General features: G+C 45.3%; 1 protein-coding gene and 1 pseudogene across 4 annotated transcripts in view; one reads left to right on the top strand and one right to left on the bottom strand.

Moving 5' to 3' along the window:
* The window catches only part of TIAM2 (TIAM Rac1 associated GEF 2), a 218,698-nt gene that overhangs the window by 32,466 nt on the left and 165,655 nt on the right, over nt 1–20,577 (top strand). The window lies entirely within an intron of this gene.
* Nucleotides 1,355–19,368, bottom strand: LOC113259581 (glyceraldehyde-3-phosphate dehydrogenase-like; annotated as a pseudogene).

Genomic DNA, 20,577 nt, shown 5'->3' with positions numbered 1-20,577 from the left:
CCGTGTTACTTTATGATAACTTCCTAAAATTAGTAAGAGGAAGCCTGATAGGCTGGCAGCTGGAGGGAAGAACGATCAGACATGGGAGGTGAGGCAGGGAAGGTGGCTGGGGTACACAGGTAAAGAGGGTGATCCAGTGATCAGAGGAGAGTGACATCTCCCCACCCCCAGCACCCCTGGTGCAAGACCTTTCTGGAATATCATTTTTGCATGTTAGAGGGAAAACGCTTTATGCCTCAGCCATTTCCCCGGCCAAGTTGTGATGAATCTTCAGGCCTTTTCCCTGGAAAACAAGGGAAGTGGCTGAGGGTGTTCAAGTTGAAACTGAACTTCCTCCTTTTGGTAAACTTGATTTTGAAAATCTTGTGATGGCTGCTTACGTTTTGTGATGTGACCTGGAGAGATGAAGGTTGGCAGGCCGTGCTCACCAGGGATGGGACCAGGGCTGGCTGTAAGAAGGAACTAGGTGACCATCTCTGCCTTTATTCTGCTTCGGAATCACAAGCCTCCTGGTCACGGTCACCCCACTGCTGAGGGGCCGTCTGCTCAGGCGTTGGGCACCAGGTGGGGAATGTCCGCCCGTCCCTCATGTGATGGTGGGAGACTGTGTTTGCTAACTTCCCTCACTTATGTGGCATAACTCTTGGAAGAAAGCTGTTTCTCTATAAGGGTGGACGTTAGATTTTTGGATTCTGTTGTTCACTATAAATAACTTCTGGTAAGTGCCCTGCTCTGAGCTCATGGCTCAACAAGGGAGATGCTGTAGTTGCAGATGATGAGATTAAACCTTTCATTTTAGAGAGTTTCCTGTGTTTGAATCGAGGTCTCTCTGCCTCTTGTTAGAAGACCTGGGGAATAATAGGTAAGGAAGTTTCTCACATGGTAATGATGCCTAATAGCCATAAAATTTAAAATTTAAGAATGCATTCATGGTTTTGGTAGAATGAGCTCCCATGAGGGTCTTTGTCCTCCCTGAGTATTGTTACTTCTTTGTTATATATGGCTGAGAATTTTCATGAAATGCCACACAATTGGTATTCACAGGATGCCTTCTAGTATATTCACCCCTTTGATGGTGTGCCCCACATCCCACTGTGAAAATGCACTTTCATAAATACGTCTCCCTGCTAATTAAATTAGTTGATTAAAAGTGTGACTTAATTGTCCTATCAATTGTTGTTTGTTTTTTAAAGATTTATTTGAGAGAGAGTGCATGCACGCGCATGGGTGGGGGGTGAGTGGGGAGGGGCAGAGGGAGAGGGAGAATCTCAAGCAGTGTCCCCCTGAGTGCAGAGGAGCCAAAGTGGGGCTTAATGCAGGAGACTTTTTTTTGGGGGGGTATAATATACTTTATTGATGGTACATGACAAGGTAGGGCTCCCCAAGCCCCTCGCCTTGTTCGGGGAGTCTGGAGTGGAACCTGTGTGGAAGCAGGGGATTCTCAGTGTGTTGGGGGATGAGTTGGGGCAAGGACTCCCTAGCAGCATCTGAGGGCCTCTTTCTTCCTCTTGCCCTCGCAAGTATGGTCCACTACCCAGTTGCTGTAGCCAAATTCATTGTCCTACCAGAAAATGAGCTTGACACAGTGGTCGTCGAGGGCAATGCCAGCCCCAGCATCAAAGCTGGAAGAGTGGGTGTCACTGTTAAAGTCACAGGAGACAACCTGGTCCCTGGTGGAGCCCAGGATGTCCTTAAAGGGGCCCCCTAGTGCCTGCTTCACCACATGTCTTTGCAGTTAGCAGCTTTCTTCCAGGGGCAGGTCAGATCCACGACTGACGTGTTGGTGGTGGGGACACTGAAGGCCATGCTAGCTCCCATTCAGCTTAGGGATGGCCTTGTCTACAGCCATCCCTAAGTGGTGCCACTAGAAGCAAGGATGATGTTCTGGGCAGCCCCTCAGCTGTCATGTCACAGCTTCCCAGAGGGGCTGTCCACAGTCTCCTGGGTGGCAGCGATGGCATAGACTGTGGTCATGAGTCCCTCCACAATGCCATAGTTGTCATAGATAACCTTGGCCAGAGGGGCCAAGCAGTTGGTGGTGCAGGAGCCCTTGCTGACAATCTTGAGGGAGTTGTCATACTTCTCATGGTTCACACCCATCATAAACATGGGGCAGTAGCAGAAGGGGCAGAGATGATGACCCTCTCGGCCCCACCCTTCAAGTGAGCCCCATCTTTCTCCCTGGTGGTGAAGCCCTCAGTGGACTCCACAAGATAGCACCAGCATCACCCCTGTTTGATGTTGGTGGGAATCTCGCTTTTGGAAGATGGAGATGGGCTTTCCATTGATGACAGCTTTCCTGTTCTCAGCCTTGACTGTGCTGTTGAATTTGCTGTGGTTGGAATCATACTGGAACATGTAGACTATGTAGTTCAGGGCAACGAAGGGGTCATTGATGGCAACAGTATCCACTTTGCCAGAGTTAAAAGCAGCCCGATACAGCCAAATCCATTTATTCCGACCTTCACTGTCACGTCTTGGGGATGCAGCTGGCACAGCACCAGAAGCTGCAGGTGTCTGTCAAATGGGAAGGAGCAGAGAGCCAGGAGACTTTTTTTTTTTTTAAACATTTGTGTTGTATATAGACTAAAATAATTTTGGTCTAATATTTCCTGTCTTTTTACAGAAAACAACTATGTGTTAAGTTATTGTAGTTTGAGATTCCAGGACCATAGCTTATTTGCATTTTCTCTCTGTATTGGCTGTGATCGTGCCTTGCATGTGTGACTGCCATATTGTACATTAAACACATCTGGTCAGACTGCTTTTGATTTTCCTTGTTCCCAGGTCTTAGGGCTCCCTTCCTGGATACTGGGAATAGGCTAATACAGCTGGGTCTATTCATTGCCACAGTGATGACCTCAGGACCTCTGCAGCCCGAAGCCCTGTTGGAAGGAAGCCCAGGGAGATCAAGTTTTGTGGTGTTACCACTGGGCCACTTCTGTGATCTTTTAGGAGCCATGGTTAAGTTTTATACTTTTTATTTGATTTTATTTTTTATTTTTATTAAGTAGGCTCCATACCCAGCATGGAGCCCAACGAGGGGCTTGAACTCATGACCCTAAGATGAAGACCCGAGCCGAGATCAAGAGTCAGATGCTTAATCAACTGAGCCACCTAGGTGCCCCTACGTTTTATACTCTTAATTCCTGGAGGGCAGCTGGCTTCTCTTCCAGGGCATCAGTGAAAAAGATAATGTTGCTCAAAAGCATAAAGTTATATTTTATCTGTGGTCTATAATATCAGTGGCTTAAAAATATCTTTTTTATGATATTCCCTCATCTTGTAGTTGGTATAACGCTTTGGTTCTGAAATCCAGAGTAGAAGCAAAGCAAGTGTTTCAGGTTTACAGATAACAAAGAAGTTTAAGAATAGAAAGACTTAGCTTCTTTAAAAAAGAACTATGCCAGATATGAGTTATACTCAGAAAAAGAAATTTTGCCCAAGAGATTGTTCTTGTGTACATTTTTCTTAGAGCAGCTCTGTTTCCTTGAACACTCTTGTCTCTCTTCTCTTTCTTGAAGCATCTGCAGCCATTGGCTTCTGGCCTAGCCCCTTTCTCTTGTCTTTCTTCCTTCTTTGTTCGTCATTCCTTTCCTGTTGCCCTTTGGTTTCTCCCATCTTCTTCCCACTGTCATAAGATGACATTCTCCTTAGGGGACCATCCCCGGTCCTCTTTATCCTTTTAGGATAATCATATTTTTGCCCCTGCTTTCAACTACCATTTGTATATCTCCATTTCCGCCCAGTTAATACACCTCTAGGTGGGACCTCTCTAATGGGTCTAGTGTTATTAGCTTCTAATTGGATATCTTCATTTAGATGTTTGCTATGTTCCTGCAACTGAGTGAATCAAAAAAATGAAAGAAGCCTTTTTATCAGTTGCTTCTTCATGGAGCTTCTGCCTCAGAGCCTATGACAGACTGTGAGTCCCATGTTTGAATCCTGGCTAGGTTACCTAACCAATTTTTCCTGCCTTATCACATTGGCTAGTGCCTCCAAGAAAATGTTGGCTTGTCCTGGTCTTAGGTAGAAATTATTCAGTCTTCACCAGTAAGTGTAATGTTAGTTGTAAATGTTTTTGTAGATGCTCTGTATTATGAAGATTTTAAGAATAAAGTTTAAAAACATTTTCATTAGCTACTTATAAATAAATATTTTTAATGTTTAGAGGATCCATACTGAAAATAACAAAAAAATCCACCTTAAATAAACTTTAAAAAATTTTTATTTTTTAAATTTTAGAGAGCGAGTGTGCGTGTGTGTGTGCGCATGCAAGCAGGGAGAAGGGCAGAGGGAGAGGGAGTTTTACTAATTTTTAGAAGTAATCTCTATACTTGACATGGGGCTCAAACTCACGACCCTGAGATCAAGAGTCAGATGCTCTACCTACTGAGCCAGCCAGGCATCCCTACCTTAAATAAATCTAGGGAAATATAAACTTGTATTAATGAAACTGTCAGGGTCAAAGAAGCTTTCACAACTGAAGAGAAAAAGGTAGTAGAGATATGGTTTGGAGGAAATGAGCCTATTATTTTGTTTAATGATGGTGCTGATTTTTCATTTGCTGGATGGATGTCTAAGTGGTAAATTTAATTTTGCTAGCTATTTTCCTGTGTTTAAATCAGGAGACTCTGAATAATTTTGGAGTTTTGCAAATACCATGTTATTCGTGCGTGTGTGTGAAAGAGAGAAAGAGAGAGAGATCGAGATCATCCTCCCTGGAACTGTAAAGTCTAAGCAATTTGGAATTAAATTCAATTCCTTTTTTCCGTAATTAAGAAAATTAAACCTAATTTAGTCCCCAAGGAGGCCTCTGGAAAAGCCTGGAAGTTCTTGCTCTCATCAAAATCATACGTTAAAACATTACAAATCTTGTTAATACAAATGACTGTCAGTGGAGCGTGATTAATTCTGGGACAGGGTCCTACACATAGTCCTTGCTTGACTGAAGTAAAAGACTCTCGGAAGGCTGTGATGGTACCAAGATTTTTTTTTTTTTTTTTTAGCATGAACATTTCTTTTTCTCTAGTTATTTTTTAATTTTTAAGATTTTATTATTTAGAGAGAGAGAGCAAGTGGTGGGAGGGGCAGGGAGAAAGAATCTCAAGCAGACTCTCTGCTGAGCCTGAAGCCCAACGTGGGTATCAGTCTCAAGACCCTGAGATCAGACCTGAGCCGAAACCAAGAGTCGGTCATTCAACTGACTAAGCCACCCAGGTGCCCTGAAAATTTCTTTTCTGTTTTTTTTTTTTTTTTGTAAAGTTTATTTAAGGGATCTCTACACCCAACATGGGGCTCAAACGCCTGGCCCCAAGATCAAGAGTTGCGTGCTCTTCCGACTGAGTCAGCCAGATGCCCCCCTATGAAAATTTCTATAGAATTTTCACGTTTCCTGGGACTTGGAGCTTATATTCGATGCTTTGTTAACAATAGTTAATGCACTTTCTGGTAAATCTATCTGGGCATGTTGAAGAAAGAAAGAATAACCGTGTACCCGTGTGCATTATTTAGGTCTTTTAGGTGGAAAGTTAGAGGAGATGGTTGATTAGAATGTTAATGATGCCCTAAAACACAGGAGGCACCCAGCAAACATTTATTGACAAATGTTGAATGAAAAAGAGAGGTGGGGGGAAATGTGTTGAAATGTTATTTACTCCTTTTTCTTTTTTTCCATGGAAAGTGAGTTGATCCTCAAGGTCCCTGTTAGCTCTACAATTCTTAGCGTTCAGAAATCAAAAATTATTAGTTGTTAGGTTCAGGGCTTCGTTCTGAGAGATTTGCCGCCTTCTTTAGGCAAGCCTCTCTATAACTCTCTCTGTTCTTCTTCACCTAGTTGTTACTTCAGAGTTTCTCTGTCCTGTTGTTCAAGAACTTTCTTCCAAGCTGCCTGACAGTCCCGGGTAGTGTACTAGGAGGGGCATCATCTTTGGAATTTGATCTGATTCAGATCTTTTCTCTCTGAACTGTTTATTATATGTATGCTCTTTTGTAAATTTTCTGAACCTTAGCTTTCTCATCTGTAAAATGGGGGCAATAAAATCTCCACCTCAAATTTCACTGTGAGCCTGAAATGCTATGAAGAGCTTGGAACCGTACCTGGCATATGTTAGGTCTTAAGTAAGCTGTTAACCATTTTTTTCCCTTAGTCTGGTAGCTGGCAATTATCTATCAGATGATTAAGGCTCTAAAATTAAAGTCTGTCTTTATTGTCCTGAAAAAAGAAAATCACAGCTCACTCCTTTTACCCACTACTAAATGCTCTTTTCCCCTGAAGTTGTGGGTCAGCATGAATACTTTTCACTGTGTTCTTGAGGGTTTGTTTCGGAGTCCCTACTCTTTACTGTCCCCATTGCTGTTCCGCATCTTTATCCGACGCTGTGGTTGGCCGGATCTCTGTTCTCTATCCTGTTTTTGTACCATGTAGCCAACCATAAGGAATTCTTTGTTTCTCCATTTTCACTGTTAAGTAACGAGGCGATCTTCTTCTCCTGTCATAGGAGAAAGTAGAACTTGACTTGGAGAATTTTCTCTCTTTTAAGATTTGCTAAGTAAGGAGTATTAAAAAAAAAAAAAAATCTTTTTACCGAAGTATAAAGAGCACAAATCATGTTGGATCTTGGTCAGTTTTCCCAAAGTGAGCATACCTGAATGATAAGGATCATAGTAAATTAAAGGAAAGGCTCTCAGTGCTCCAAGCTCGAGGAAGCCTTCTTGCCCTCGTCATCCTTCCGATTACCCACCTGTTGTGAGAAGCATCTCAGCTCCCTGGTGCCCTCTGGCCCACCATCTGCTAGCTGGCTTTGGGTGCGCTGGGTTTCACCTGCCCTGCCCCCCCTCTTTTCTCTGAGATGGGAAGTGGGGGGTTAAAGAGACTGATGCTTTGTTCTTGATGCCGCCTGCCTTCGAGGACAGGTCACAAAGAGAGAATGCCATATTTCCACTTCCGCTTAACAAGTCTTCCCTCGTGGCCAGCTGCAGATGGGACGCAAAATGCAGAGGGTATGCCGAGTGAACACGGACTGCCTTTTTTCCTTTGTCTTTTCCTGTCTGTTCAGCAAAGCGTTGAAGATGTGGAGTACAGCAGTGCTGATTTAAGAAGCTAGTGTGAAAAACACTGTGCTTATGACTAAGATTACGAAACTAAACTTAGACTTTTTAAAATGAGGAGTAGGCGAGGGTGTTATGAACAGTGGGTCATTATATGGTCTATAGAGCAGTGGTCTGGAGGAAATGGGCTTAAATCGAGGCAGGGGGTGGAGGCTACCTTGTGACTTCCTATTGGAGAGGGCTCTGGAATACTGGGATGTACGGGTTGCTTATCGATCTCCCGGATAGATGGGGTAGTATGTTTCCAGCAGCTGCAGTCAGAGGTTGGAGTTGACCTTGCCTTAATTATAATTCTTTCATTATTATGTAATTTCCTAAATGTGAGGAAGGATAACAGGGGTTTTTACTGCCATTCATTTAATGGGACGAGATGAATTATACAGACATTCTGGTATAAATAAGAGATTTTTGAGAAGTGTTAATGCTCAGTTTTTTCAGACCAAAGGCATCCCAGCTCCACTGTTTAACGGTTGTGGGACCACAAATAAAGGATTGTAGGGAGGACGTGGGAGGTAGGATGTACGAAGGGCTTTATAAATTCTGTGATGTCATGTAACAGGGCGAGCTGTTACACGTCCAGTGGCATTTCTACTCATGTATTGAGCTCACATCTTCTCTACCTTCTCTCGCTTCCAGACCTCCTCGTCTCTCTGTTACTTGGGGCCATCGGGTAGAATTCCCTTATTTGTATTCTGCTGTTTGTTCTAGTTTTCAGTGCTCTCTGACTCTGTGGGTGATGCTGGTTGAGATGGGGGGGGGGGGAATCCTGAGAGGTGGGGCGGTTTTGCGTTATTTGAGAGTAAGGAAGCTTTTTGAGAAACTATAGATTTAGAAGGGGCTGCTAGAGGTAAAAGACAAAACTGGGAAACAGAGTCAGTCCGGGTGTGGCGGGGGCATGGGGCAAGGCAGTGGGTTGGGCTGACTACCATTGCACTCCTGCACCAAACAGCATCTTCACCCCCTTAGAAAGGGGAGAAATGCCACCACCCTCTCGTGTCTGCATGGCCAGAGCCCTGCCTTGGGACAGGACATCAGCTGCTTGTCTCTGTCATGAGGGTACTCACTCCAGGAGTGGATGGCTGACCTCAACTCCTGTGACCTCCATTCTGCTTCCTCCTATGAATTGGGAGCGATGGTGTGGGCCTGAGATCCTCCCTTGGTTGCCATCTTCAGGAGGTCCAACCCTGGTGCTCTTGGGCCTCCTTTGGCAGCTCGTCCCAGAGCAGTATCGGTTGTGGGGATCTCTGCCTTAATGCCAGAACAAGTGGCTTCTGCCTTGGTAGCTTACCAGATGTGTTTTCAATGATCTTATCTTGTCTTAAAATTGGCCCTCTAAGAGAATCCTATTTTGTTGTTGCTGTTGGCTTTAACAACATAAAATTATCGTCTCTTCATTCTGGAGGCTGGAAGTCCAAGATCAAGGTGCCGAAAGGTTTGGTTTCATGGGAGCCCACTCTCCTTGGCCTGCACAGTCACCTGCTTGCTGCCGCTTTCATGGTTATCCTGCCATACAGGCCCAGCCCTGGTGTCTCTCTGTCCTAGTCTCTTCTTTCTTCCCCTTGTTTTTAAAATTTGCATCAAGGGACACCTGGGTGGCTCAGTTGTTAAGCGTCTGCCTTCGACTCAGGTCCTGATCCCGGGGTCCTGGTTGGAGCCCCCTGTTGGGAACTCTGCTCAGCAGGGAGCCTGCTTCTTCCTCTCCTTCTGGCCCTCCCCCTGCCTGTGCATGCCCTCTCTTTCTCTCAACTGAATAAATAAAAGAAAAAATAATATGCATAATCTTTATTATGTATAGAATATACATATAGTCCTCTGTTATAGACTATATAAAATTTAATTATATATATAATCTGTCTTATACATACTTCTCCTATATATAATTTTCTGTTATATATAATATATGTTAGATCTATAACATGTAACCTGTTTACATACAGTGTATGTAATCTCCTGTTCAATGTGCAGGTATATATTCCAGTCTGAAATATAAGCTCAGGAGGAGCAGATGTCATGAGTCACTTTCATGCCCGGTAGTACCTGAGATAGTAAGTTAAGGTTCATGGTGGATCCTCAGAAAACACTTAGAGATTTGATTGCAGTGGTTCCTTTGATGAATGTTGTATTTTGCAGCCATAGGTTGTGGGGGGGAAACCTACAAATATCGGCTCTCCAGGGAGCTCTCCTGGGATTAGTGGCATTCGGGAGGAGCAAAGCTGTGATGTACCCTGAGTTACCACGTCTCTGAATTCCTGGCCTCTATGTTGCACGTCTCCAGGGGCACTGTTCACATTTCACACTTGGTTCTCCTGAATTCCCCTCACCCCCATGCAAGGGGATTCGGGTGCATGAAGTAAGAGTGCTGTGTGAGGTGACAGGAACATTCTTGGCTGTTTGTCACAGCCAGCTTCCAGCCTCTCCTGGGGGTTGGTTCTGGAGGTAGGGCCCTCCTGGCATGCCCTCACCGGAAGTGCCCCCCCCCCCCCCCGCCAATTGTAATGAGGTTGGAATGGAGCGCCATTATTAGCATTTCTGTAATTTGTATAGTTTTCTCCCTTTATGAAAAAAGCCTTGATTTGGGTGACTGAGCTGTCTTTATTATTTTGAAGTTTTTCTTCTATTTTCTATAGAAATGCTACATAATGCTGCTCCTTAATGGGTATCATGGTGATTCTTGGGGTCTTCCCAGGGTCTGTGAGCTCAGGTAGAGGTTGTCTAGGCTAAGTGTGGAGCTGAGGACAATCAAATTCAAAAAGAAAAACATTCGGAAAGAATGAGATGAGGAGTTTATAGGGAACCATAGCAGATAACATCTTAGTTTGGCCGCTATAACAGAGTTACCATAACTGGGTGTCTTCAATGGCAAACGTCTATTTCTCCTAGTTCTGGAGGCTGGAAGTCCAAAATCAAAGTTCAAGCTAATGTGGTGTCTGGTGAGAGCCTACTTTCTGATTGGAGACCGCCAGCTTGTCGCTGCATCCTCACGTGGCAGAAGAGTGAGTGGGTTCACTGGGGCCTCTTTTATAAGAGTGCTACTGCCATTCCTGAAGGCTCCACCATCGTAACCTATTTACCTCCCAAAGGCCTTGCCTCTGAATAACATCCCACTGGGGGGTTGGGATTTCAACATATCCATTTGGGGAGCCACCAACATTCAGTCCATAACATTTGCCCAGTCCCCCCACCCCCAAATTCATGTCTGTCTCAAATGCAAAACACATTCATTCATCTGAACAGCCCCCAAAGTCTGAAGTCATTCCAGCATCAACTTTAAAAGTCCAAAGTCTCATCTAAATCAGGTATGAGTGAGCCTTAAAGTAACTGTTCATCCTGAGGCAAATTCCTCTCCAGCTGTGAACATGGAAAAGCAAACAGCTTCCAGCCTGCATCTTCAACACTTTGTTAGAAATTACTTCAGCTAAATATCCAGTTTCCCCCCTCCCAAGTTCAACCTTCCACAAAACACTGGACCGCCAATGCAAGTCAGCCGAGTTCTTTGACACTTCACAGCGGGATTGCCCTTCCTCTTGTTTCCAGTAACGTCCTCATTTCCATCTGAGACCTCATCACGATGACTATTAACGTCCATATTGCTACACACACTCTGCTCATGATTACTTAAGTATTCTTGAAGCAAATGGAAGCTTTCTGTTGTGGTCCTTTCAGCCTGGTTATTTCTCCTTTATTTCTCAGAGTTCTGGAGGCTGGCCCTCCAAGGTTAGGGTGCCTGCATGGTCAGGTGAGGGCCCTCTTCCAGGTGGCTACGTTCTTGTATCTTCACTTGGCAGAAGGGCCTAGCGAGCTCTCTGTGCTGTCTTCTGTAAGGGCACTAATCTCGTGCATGAGGGCTCCACCCTCACGACCTAGTCACCTTCCAAAAGTCCCACCTACTACTGCGATCACTTGGCAGATTGGGGTTTCCGGTTATGAATTTTGGGGGGGGGGGGACCCAAACATTGAGACCACACCACTTTCTGTATAGCTCTTTCCTGAGTCCTCCCCAGAATCATCTTTAAAGGTCCACATATGGTAGTGTGGGATTTTTCTAGCATGTTCCTCCAAACTTTTCCAGCCCCTACCTGTTACCCAGTCCTGAAGTTATTTGTTACAGCAACACCCCCACTTCTTGGTACCAATTTCTTAGTTTGTTCAGGCTGCTATAACAAAAATACTGTAAATTTTTGGTTATGATTGTGAAATTGTTTGTAAAATTTATGATTTTGTTAAACTCTTTGTTTAAGCATGGCACAAACATTTATTTTTCATAGTTCTGGAGGCTGGAAATTCCAAGATCAAAGCACCAGAGGATTCCGGGAGAGCCTGCTTCCTGGTATAGGCAACTGTCTTCTCACTGTGTCCTCGTGGCAGGAGGGGAAAGGAAGCTCTCTGGGGCCTCTTTCTAAGAGCACTAATCCCATCCATGAGGGCTCCACCTTCCTAAACTTTTCACCTACCCAAACACCACATCCTAATACCATCACATTAGGGGTTCAAATTTCAACATATGAATGGGGGGAAGGGGACACAAATGTTCAGTCCCTAAATGATGGTCCTAAAAGGCCTTTGAGTTCTACTTTTTACCCTAAAGTGTCGCTGTTTGCTTAGCTCTTATGTTCCTGGGCTTAGTATTCGTGTATTTGATGCACTAGGAGAGCAGAATGCAATGGCTGAGAACTTGGGTCCCTAAATTCTACAGTGCTGGTGGGAGTTCAGCTCATCAGTTCCCCATCTCTGTGATTTGCAGCAAAGTACTTTAGCTATTTCAAATCTCAGGTTTTCTCATCCTTAAACAGGGGCTACTAATTGTGTCCATAGCATTATTGTGAGAATTAAATGAGACACAGTGTATGTAAAGCATTGAGTACAATGCTTGGGACCCAACGAAATCCCAGTACGCGTTAGTTCTTGTCACAGAGAACGAAAGACCTGTTCTTCACGAACAAAGTCAAACCCAGTTATTGTTTATAAACAAGGTCAGTTTCTGCTTCTCCACTTCTAGGTGTTTCTCCCGGTCTTGCAGCATATTTACCATAAGTGGATTCAGCTGGAATGGGCTAGCAAGTACAGGGCTTCCAAAACGTTGAGCAAGAGACTTAACGTCCCCCTAGGCAAAGGACTAGAAAGTGTACAAATGGCCAATAAGCATATAAAAAGATGCTGAGTATTGCTAATCAAAACCACAGTGAAGTACCCCTTCACACTCATCAGAATGGCTATTTCCAAAAAGTTTCCCAAAACAAAAAACTGGGAAATAATAAATGTTGGCAAAGATGTGAGAAATTGGAGCCCTTCTGGTGCACCATTGGTTGGACTGTAGAATGGTGCAGTCGCTAAGGAAAACATTCTGGTGGTTTCTCAAGAAATTAAGAATAGAATAACCGCACAATCCAGCAGTTCCACTTCTGCGTATATACTCCAGAAGGATTGAAAGCAGGGACTCAAACAGGTATCTGTAGCATATTCAGAGCAGCACTATTCACAGTGGCCAAAACGTGGAAGTAACACAGTTGTCCGTGGACAGATGAATGGATAAACAAAATGTGGTAAACAGAATGGAATATTATTCCGCCTTAAAAAGGAAGGAAATTCTGACATATGCCGCAACATGGATGAACCTTGAGGACCTCATATGCAAAGTGAAACAAGCCGGTCACAGATCAGCATATGTTACCACTTATACCCCTTATAGGAGATACTTGGAGTAGTCAAATTCATAGAGACAGAAAGTAGAACTGTAGTTGCTCGGGACTGGGGGTGGAGGGGGAATGGAGAGCTAGTGTTTAATGAGCACGGAGTTTCGGTTTTGTAAGATGGAAATGTTCTGGAGACAGATGGTGGTTATGAGCGTACATGGGTGTGAATGTTCTTAATGCCACTGAATTGTGCACTTAATGGTTCAAATGGCAAATTTTGTCATGTATATTTTACCATAATTAAATATGTAATTTTGGGGGCACCTGGGTGGCTCAGTCGGTTAAGCATCTGCCTTCCGCTCAGGTCATGATCTCAGGGTGCTGGGATTGAGCTCCGTGTCGGGCTCCCTGCTCAGTGATGAGTCTGCTTCTAGGTGTTTTTCCTTATCTTGCGGCATCTGTCTCTCTTCCTTGCTCATGTGTGCGCTCTCTTGCTCTCTCTGGCTCTCAAATAAATAAAATCTTGAATTAAAAAAAAAATATATAGAAGAGCCCCTGTACACAGTTTTACCATGGGCAGTTAAATTAACATATACTGAGTTTTCAGCTTAAGAGTGATGTTTTTGGTCAGTCCTCCAAAAAAGTTTGGATTGCCAGAATTGTTTCCATCCTCTTTGGCAATAATGAAGTGCCTCCCTCTAGCCTGAGAAGTAAGAAACTACTTGAAGTCTTGCCTGGGCCATGTCTTGAAGACAAAATCCCGATGGCCCTGGTGGCATCATGAGGATTGTGTTTGTTTCTTTGCCTTCCCCGACATTTCCAGAAGCTGTTGGATGATGAGGTAAAAGGTATGAGAAGTGGAGTGTAGGTCCGGGACGATCCAGATTTTGTTGGGCCTCCGCTCATACAATTTGGGGTTCTGTTAAAAAGAAGACCATTTTTTCCTGTAACTTCTAATAGGATGCCTGTTGTGAACACACTTCGGGGCCCTTCGCAGGGCCTGGAAGGATCCGTGAAGCTTAAGCTTCCTTAGTTTAACGTACCTTGTCTCTGTTCCAGAATGAGAGGGAGAATAAAGGAACTGCCTGTAGCAAACTGCTTACTTCCTCTGAGCTTTATTCTCAGAAGCAAAAAGATCTGGAAAAACGTGTTATACATTCAGAAGACTGACAGATAGCTGGGAAGCTCTGGGGGATGGAAAATGGTTTGTGTAGTTGAAACTCACTCTAGTCCGTGTTGAATTTAACCCTTTTTCCAAACTTCAACTTGGCAATAATTTGTACTGTAATTTAGCACTACAAAGTGACCTTTGACCCAAACCAATTAATTTTGAATTTCTCGCCTGGAGTGTTGCATACTAAAATTGTAGAGGCATCTTCTGAGAAATTGTATAACATTTCCATGATAATTATGACCTTGAGGTATCCCCATGTCAAAGAAGATGCATGGTCTTCTCTTCTTTGTCTGGTAATTACTTTCTCCTCCCCCTTCCCCCCACTATTCGTCTTCATATCTGTTTCCTCACTTAGAAAAATACTTCATCAATCAGAGATTAGAATAATCTCATTACCTAGGGGAATTCCTCAGTGTCAGTCAGGCCTTGATGGAGCTGTTAGGGAGCCTTTGTCATTGAAAGCATCGCTTAGTGACCAGATGGACTCCTTGGGAGCGACTTGCAGAATGTCAGGCAGGAAGACATTTAACGAGGCGTGACACGTGCGGAGTAAGCAATTGTGCAATTCTGGTTTTCGTGTTGCTTTGTTTTACTTCCCGTAATAGAATAAATTCTTTTTTTTTCTTTCGCATGAAAAATAGAGCTTTCAGAAATAATATAGATTTACTTCCTCTTGTGAAAATGGAGGCAAAAATCAAAGAATAGACTACATTCTTTTTTTTTGTAGCAGAGTTCATGAGGAGGGAGCACGTGCGGTCCTTGTAAAGCCTAATGGAGTCAGGGCAGCTGCCATGCACTTCCAGCTCAGCCAAATCCCATACTTTTAGATGTAGATTTCAGCGTCCAGATTGCCTATTATTCAGATGCTAGTTGAGCACTGGGGTATGTTTGCCAAACTCGTTTTCACTTCTTGGACAAAACTAGAATTTGGATCCTAAATTAAAGGTGAAAAACAAGGTCTCTAAGCCAATTAGACGCTATTATCACTCAAGTAGGGATTTTATACTGTGTGGGGCTATTTGAGTGATAGAAAATGATTGGAAAAAATTTAGTCCCCTCCCCCCGCCCCCGAGATTTTGCAGAAACTTTATAAAACTTGTTTATGTTTGTGGCGAATTGAGGTCACCTCTGCTTATTTTAGGCTCTGGAAAGATGAGATTAAAAGGAGTTCAAACTCTGTTCTTTTACATGTAGTAACCATTTCCATTGGATTGAATTTAGCCAGATTATTTTTGGCTTGATCTGCACTCCAAAGAAAGAGGGTGTGGTGGAAAAAAATGATACTGAGAATGAGTAAAACAAGGAGGAATTTTGTATTGTTCTGAGTTTCTGGTCAGTGGAGGAAGAAAGACTTTTTAAAAAAATACTTGGCATGTTCATTTCGCAGCTTTGATTTTGTCCGTTAAGTCTTTTCAGATCCGCGCCTTAAGGTTCTAAACTTCATTACCAGGGAACACTTGGTGTATAGACACTCTTTCGTTTAAATTCTTAAACCACTTCAATTAAAATATAAACAATAAGATTTGTTTTGAAATGAACTCCGGACGTTTTCCTTCTTCATCGGAGCTATTCATGCTGCTGGTGTGGTGTTAGTCCTAATTAGGTCAGTTTGGAAATTCTTATTTTTAGCACAAGAGGAAAATAAACAGCATGTTGCCACCAACTTGCTTTCAAATGAACAAATCGTCTCAGTTGAAATGGGTTTGTATTGGAATTCGTTGGCCGACTGGCCCGGAGCCAGGGCTATGGCTTTCTTCTACTTTTCCTTCGACTTCCTATCTAAGGTGCTTTATCACTGGGGGAGGAAAGCCCTTCCTGGGGCCTCCGGGTGGGTGCGGGCTCCTGCCCCGTCCTGTTTCAGGCGGCTGTCCTTCAGCGCTGGGCAGGCTTCGCATCTGGGACCCTCTCAGCTGCCACTCCTGATCAGGTTTACGCTGCCGGCAGGACCCCATTCGTCCGTTGACCTGTTCAGCTGGGAACTCAGGGATGTCACTAACCTTTTTAGCTCACTTCTCCCCTCGTTGCCTGAATTACAGAATTGTAATAATTACGTTCTGCCGTCACCTACTAGGTGCCGGTTGCTGTATCCAGGTTCTTGTGTCATTTTTTTTTTTCAAGTGGACTCCATGCCCCGTGAGAGGCTGGAACTCACCACCCTGAGATCAAGGGCGGCGTGCTCTACCGACGGAGCCAGACAGGTGCCCCTCCTCGTATAATTTTGTTTCGACCTGTGTTGCGGGGGAGAAAGCATCATCCTCTCCATTACACACATGAGGAAGGCCAGCTTCTGGCAGGATACGAGACTTAGCATCACGTGGGTGGGAAGAGGCAGAAAGTGGATTTACACCCAGGTTCATGTGGCCTGCTCTTCCCCATGCCCTTCCCCATGTCCACAGAGCCAGAGGGGCTTTTAGAAATCTCCTTGTCCAGTGGTTTTCAGCACTGGATACGCGAGTTGTCTGGGGAATTTAAGACGAAGATTTCCTTGGTCTCATCCCAGGCCAGCTAGTCTGAATCTTGGAGGGGGCGGGGGGGGGGGGGTCCAGGCCCGCTGTGTTGTAGGGACTCTGGGCTGATTGTGCTGTGCAGGGGACAGGAACGTCGAGGGGGCTAGAGGGAGGAGATGCATAATACTCCCTGGGTTTTCAGGGAGTCGGAAACCCAGCAACCTCTAGCAGGTCAGTCAGCTAGTTAGTTACAAGCTGGCACTTGACCCAAGATCTTGGGACACCCCTTTGGTCTCTTCCTCTTCTCATTCCAAATCCCGACCGTGGAGTCTGGCGGGGTACAGGAGACCTAGGACGGGCTCACTACTTTCGTTTCTGAAGTGCCTGAGGGGGCACTGTTGCAGAGCCCCTCTGGTGTGAGCAGGAACAGGGGCGATGTGGCCTTCTGGAAGTGGGTCTTCATTCGCCTGATGACGGTTGGGCCCTTCCGGATGGGTGGCTCAGGACTTTGGTCAGCTGGGGGGGGTGGCTGTCTTCATGCTCTGGTGTTTTGCTCCCTCCCCTTCCAGCTGCTGCTGAAACTCTTCCTGACTGGATGTGGGACCTCTGGATATATTTTCCCTGGCTCTTAACTTTTTCTTGTGTAATGTTTCTCAATATTTTCTCCTAGTTCACAGCCTTGGGATTTAGCTTGGTTCATTTTATTTCTCAAATCCATTGAGGTTTCTTTTCAGAAATTTTAAATTTATTTCTTTTTCTTCCTGTTGAGAGCTCTTTTCCTCTGATGGCTTCTTTCCCATCGCAGCCTGGTCTTGCTTTATGGACGCCCTATTATTTTAGATCTGAATTTTTAAAAAGTTTCCTTCTGTCCTACAAATTAGATTTCTTCTGGGGCCAGTTCTGTTTGTTCATTATAGCCCTTTCTTTCATGTTCTGACTTTTCCTCAGATAACTTGTGATCTTTACTTGCTGGTGGGTTTTGATGAATATACTCCATTGATAAGCTGAGAAGTTGGCTTTGATCTTCTCTGCAGGTGTAGAGACAGCTTTCAAAATAGGCTTCTTGTAAGTTGCAGGCAGACCCTGCTTCCCTCGTAATTGTCAAAGAAAGGAGGGGGGTGCCTGTAAGTATGTCTTACCCCTGGGGGGCTGCCTTTTCTGATGTGGAGGTTCCAAACTGCCTTTTACTTCTCTCCCATGCGTATACTGGGCTTTTCCCCAGACATAGTGCCTGTTTTCTTTTAACCAATGGGTTCAACCCTCTGCTGTGGCTCCCAGCCCTCAATGGTCTATTTTTGTGGGAAGAAAAAGGGGAAGGAGATGGCAGGGGAGGGGCATGGAGGGCTCAGCCCTAATGTGTTCAGTTCTCTAGTCCATCTGCCCTCCTCACCTGGTGGCCAGTCCTGCCCCTTCTCTTTGCCTCCTCCCCAGGACTCCCTGGAAGGACAGCGCTCACCTTCAGAAGCATGGCGCTCTGCTTTTCCTGTTTCCAGCCCTGCTGTTTGTTTGGCTTGCTTGCTTTCTTTAAAAGAATTTTTGTTCCTGTCCTCCTCATGCTGGCCTGGAGAGAGGCAGCCTTTGCTCTTCCTGCCTCCTGGAATTGGAAGCCCGACAGACAGAGGACTGGGGTACAGGGCGTCTGCTCTGTGTTGTGCCCTAAGCGGCCCCTTGATGTCCCGATGCCTCCTCTTTTCAGTGGCACCTACTGGCCGGGGACGCTTGCTTCTGCCACTGGGATTGCGATGCGTTACACAACCGTTCCTGTTGGAGATGCAGGGTGAGAGGGACGATGGTGGGAGCAATGGCAGGCGGTTGTGGGGGTGCATCTGTGGAGATGTTTTCCCGTCAGCTTTGTGAAGCCATGCCTGTGTAGGCAAGGAAAAGGGAGGGAGGGGCAGAGATGGGCTCCAAGTTTCAGATCTGGCCTGGGGCTGGTGTCCGGCGTCTTCATCTTTCGCCTTTGTACTGACCACCTTCCCAGGTGATGCTTGTTCCCTGCCCAGCTCCTTGTCCCAGGTTCATCCAGTAGCCAGGCTGTCTGGCACCTGCAGGCCTTCATGCCCCGAACCTGACCCCAGGGAGGAGGAGAAGTCCCAGCGCCACACAGCCTGGCCCTTGTCCCCTTCTTCCGTCCGTCTGTCCACAGGGCTTCGGAGAAGCCTCTGAGATCAGAAGCAGAGTTTGGAGAGCATTAGAGAGGGCATCGTCTCCGCTGAGGCCAAGTAGAGAGGCATGTGGTTAGAGTGAGGCCAGAAGTGATGGACCGGTGCACAGTGCGGGGACACGCTCACTCGGTCAGGGCTCCAGCTCACACCCCCAGCTCACACTGGGGTAGGGTGGTTGAACCGCCATAATCTCAGAATTGTGATTTGGGACTTACTGCTGTCCTTAGCAGTGAGAGATTCGGAGCAGACGATACACGGAGAAGAAAAGGGCAGAGGAACGCACAAGGCTGCCAGGAACAGCGTGGCCGTGGTCGTGGCCATGAAGGGCGAGGGGGGAGTAAGAGAGGGAGGCAAAGTTCGGTCGTTCTGGGTGAAGGAGTTGGAAATATGGGCCTGTGGTGCTGGGGGCACGGGGGCAAGGGAGCGGAGCTGGCAGGGTGACTCTGAAGGTCCTCGTGTCTTCGGGAAGGTGCGTGAAGACTGTGGGAGAGTTTGGACGAGACGCTGTAAGACGTTTTTATAGTGCCGTAAATGGCGCAACAGACACATAAACTCAGCATGCTTGAACAGAAAGATCTCGAAATCTTCAGTCCAACTTGGCTGCTTGTTCGAGCACAAAACCAGAGACTGCGTTGCCATCCTGACCTGGCTGCAGACACACCTGTGAACTCGGGGCAAGGCCTTGACCTCCGGAGGTTCTTGGCTGGGAGAGCAGCCAGGTCGGGGCTCCTATCCTCTTCTGACCCAGAGAACTCAGCAGTGGGGTAGGCTCCTACCTGGAGGCGGGAGGGGGCCTGGGTTGGGGTGGTCTTCTCAACGGGCTGCTTCTGCAGCTCCTTCATCTCACACCTGGATTCTGTTGAAGTCTTAAAAAAAAATTAGATAATGGAATATGGTTTAGTCTTTACGTCTTCTGAATTTTTGCCTACTTAGCTGCCAAGCTTGCTCATTAGTGATGGGCCGTTGGTGCTGTGATTGTTGTTGGATTTGGCCGTGGCTGGAAAGTTCGTCTGACCTGCAGTGGAGTCTTGGCACGTCTGTTGCTTTAGCAGCAGCTAACCTTGTTCTGAGTGTACATTTTAACAGCTGCCCTAACCTCCAGTTTTATAATTGGTTCACTTCTTATCGGAGTAGTTCTGCTCTGAAATAATACCAGTCTGTAGACAAAGAGCATTAATTAAAAAAAAAATCGGCGTAAGTGGTTGGAAAGGAAATTAGAATAGTTGACTTCAGGGCAAGAAAGACACTTTCATTTAGGATTCTCTTTTTAAGTGACAAAGAATCTGGTGTGTCAGGAAAAGAATGTGGCCGTTATAGGGAAAACTTTTTAAAATATATGTCACGATAAGAGAAATAACACTGCGAGAGTGTTTTATTGGGGTGAAAGCAGAGTAGTTGATAGTTTTAGCTGTAACACTTTCTCAGCTCACTGCTTAGGCTTTCTCTGAAGTAAATGGTCTCCAGTAGAGAATACGAAGACTGGAGAGTCTGGTACCAAAGACAGAGTCTGGGCAGGTGACCCCAACGAAGCTACAGGTCCATGGTGGAAAGAGGGAGCTTCGTGGGGGGCCTGTACGGCAGGAAGTAGTTCCCACTTAGACTGTCCATCCGTACCAGTGATGGAGCGCGTGCTATGTGCTGCTTTGTTCTTTCTAATCCTTTTTACCATTCAAGTTAGTTTTTATTTTCCTTAGAGAAGGAAAGAATCTCTCCCAAGGACAAAATGCACTATTAATAATGAGTAAGCCAGATTTGAGACCCAAGTGCTGCACCGATTCCAAATTGTGCATTCTTCCTACTAAAACCATTGTGTTTCCTGTAAGTCTACTGGCAAGATATTTTTGGCCTAAAATGCCCTCTTTTTCCGCTATGATTCTTTTCGATCGAATGATTTCGAAACTGATTTAAAATGAGGTGGCAATTTCCCCCATACTGTTCTGTTTAAAGATGTAGCTCTCATCGCTCATTTAGCACTTGTCACCGTGGAAAGTAGATTTCCTTTTTTAACTTGTTACCTGTGGTTTGTGTGGGAGGAGGGGCATGGGAGGACA

This window comes from Ursus arctos, unplaced genomic scaffold, assembly GCF_023065955.2.
Source record: "Ursus arctos isolate Adak ecotype North America unplaced genomic scaffold, UrsArc2.0 scaffold_13, whole genome shotgun sequence".
Lineage (NCBI taxonomy): Eukaryota > Metazoa > Chordata > Mammalia > Carnivora > Ursidae > Ursus > Ursus arctos.
This window is presented reverse-complemented; position numbering and strand designations above follow the sequence as displayed.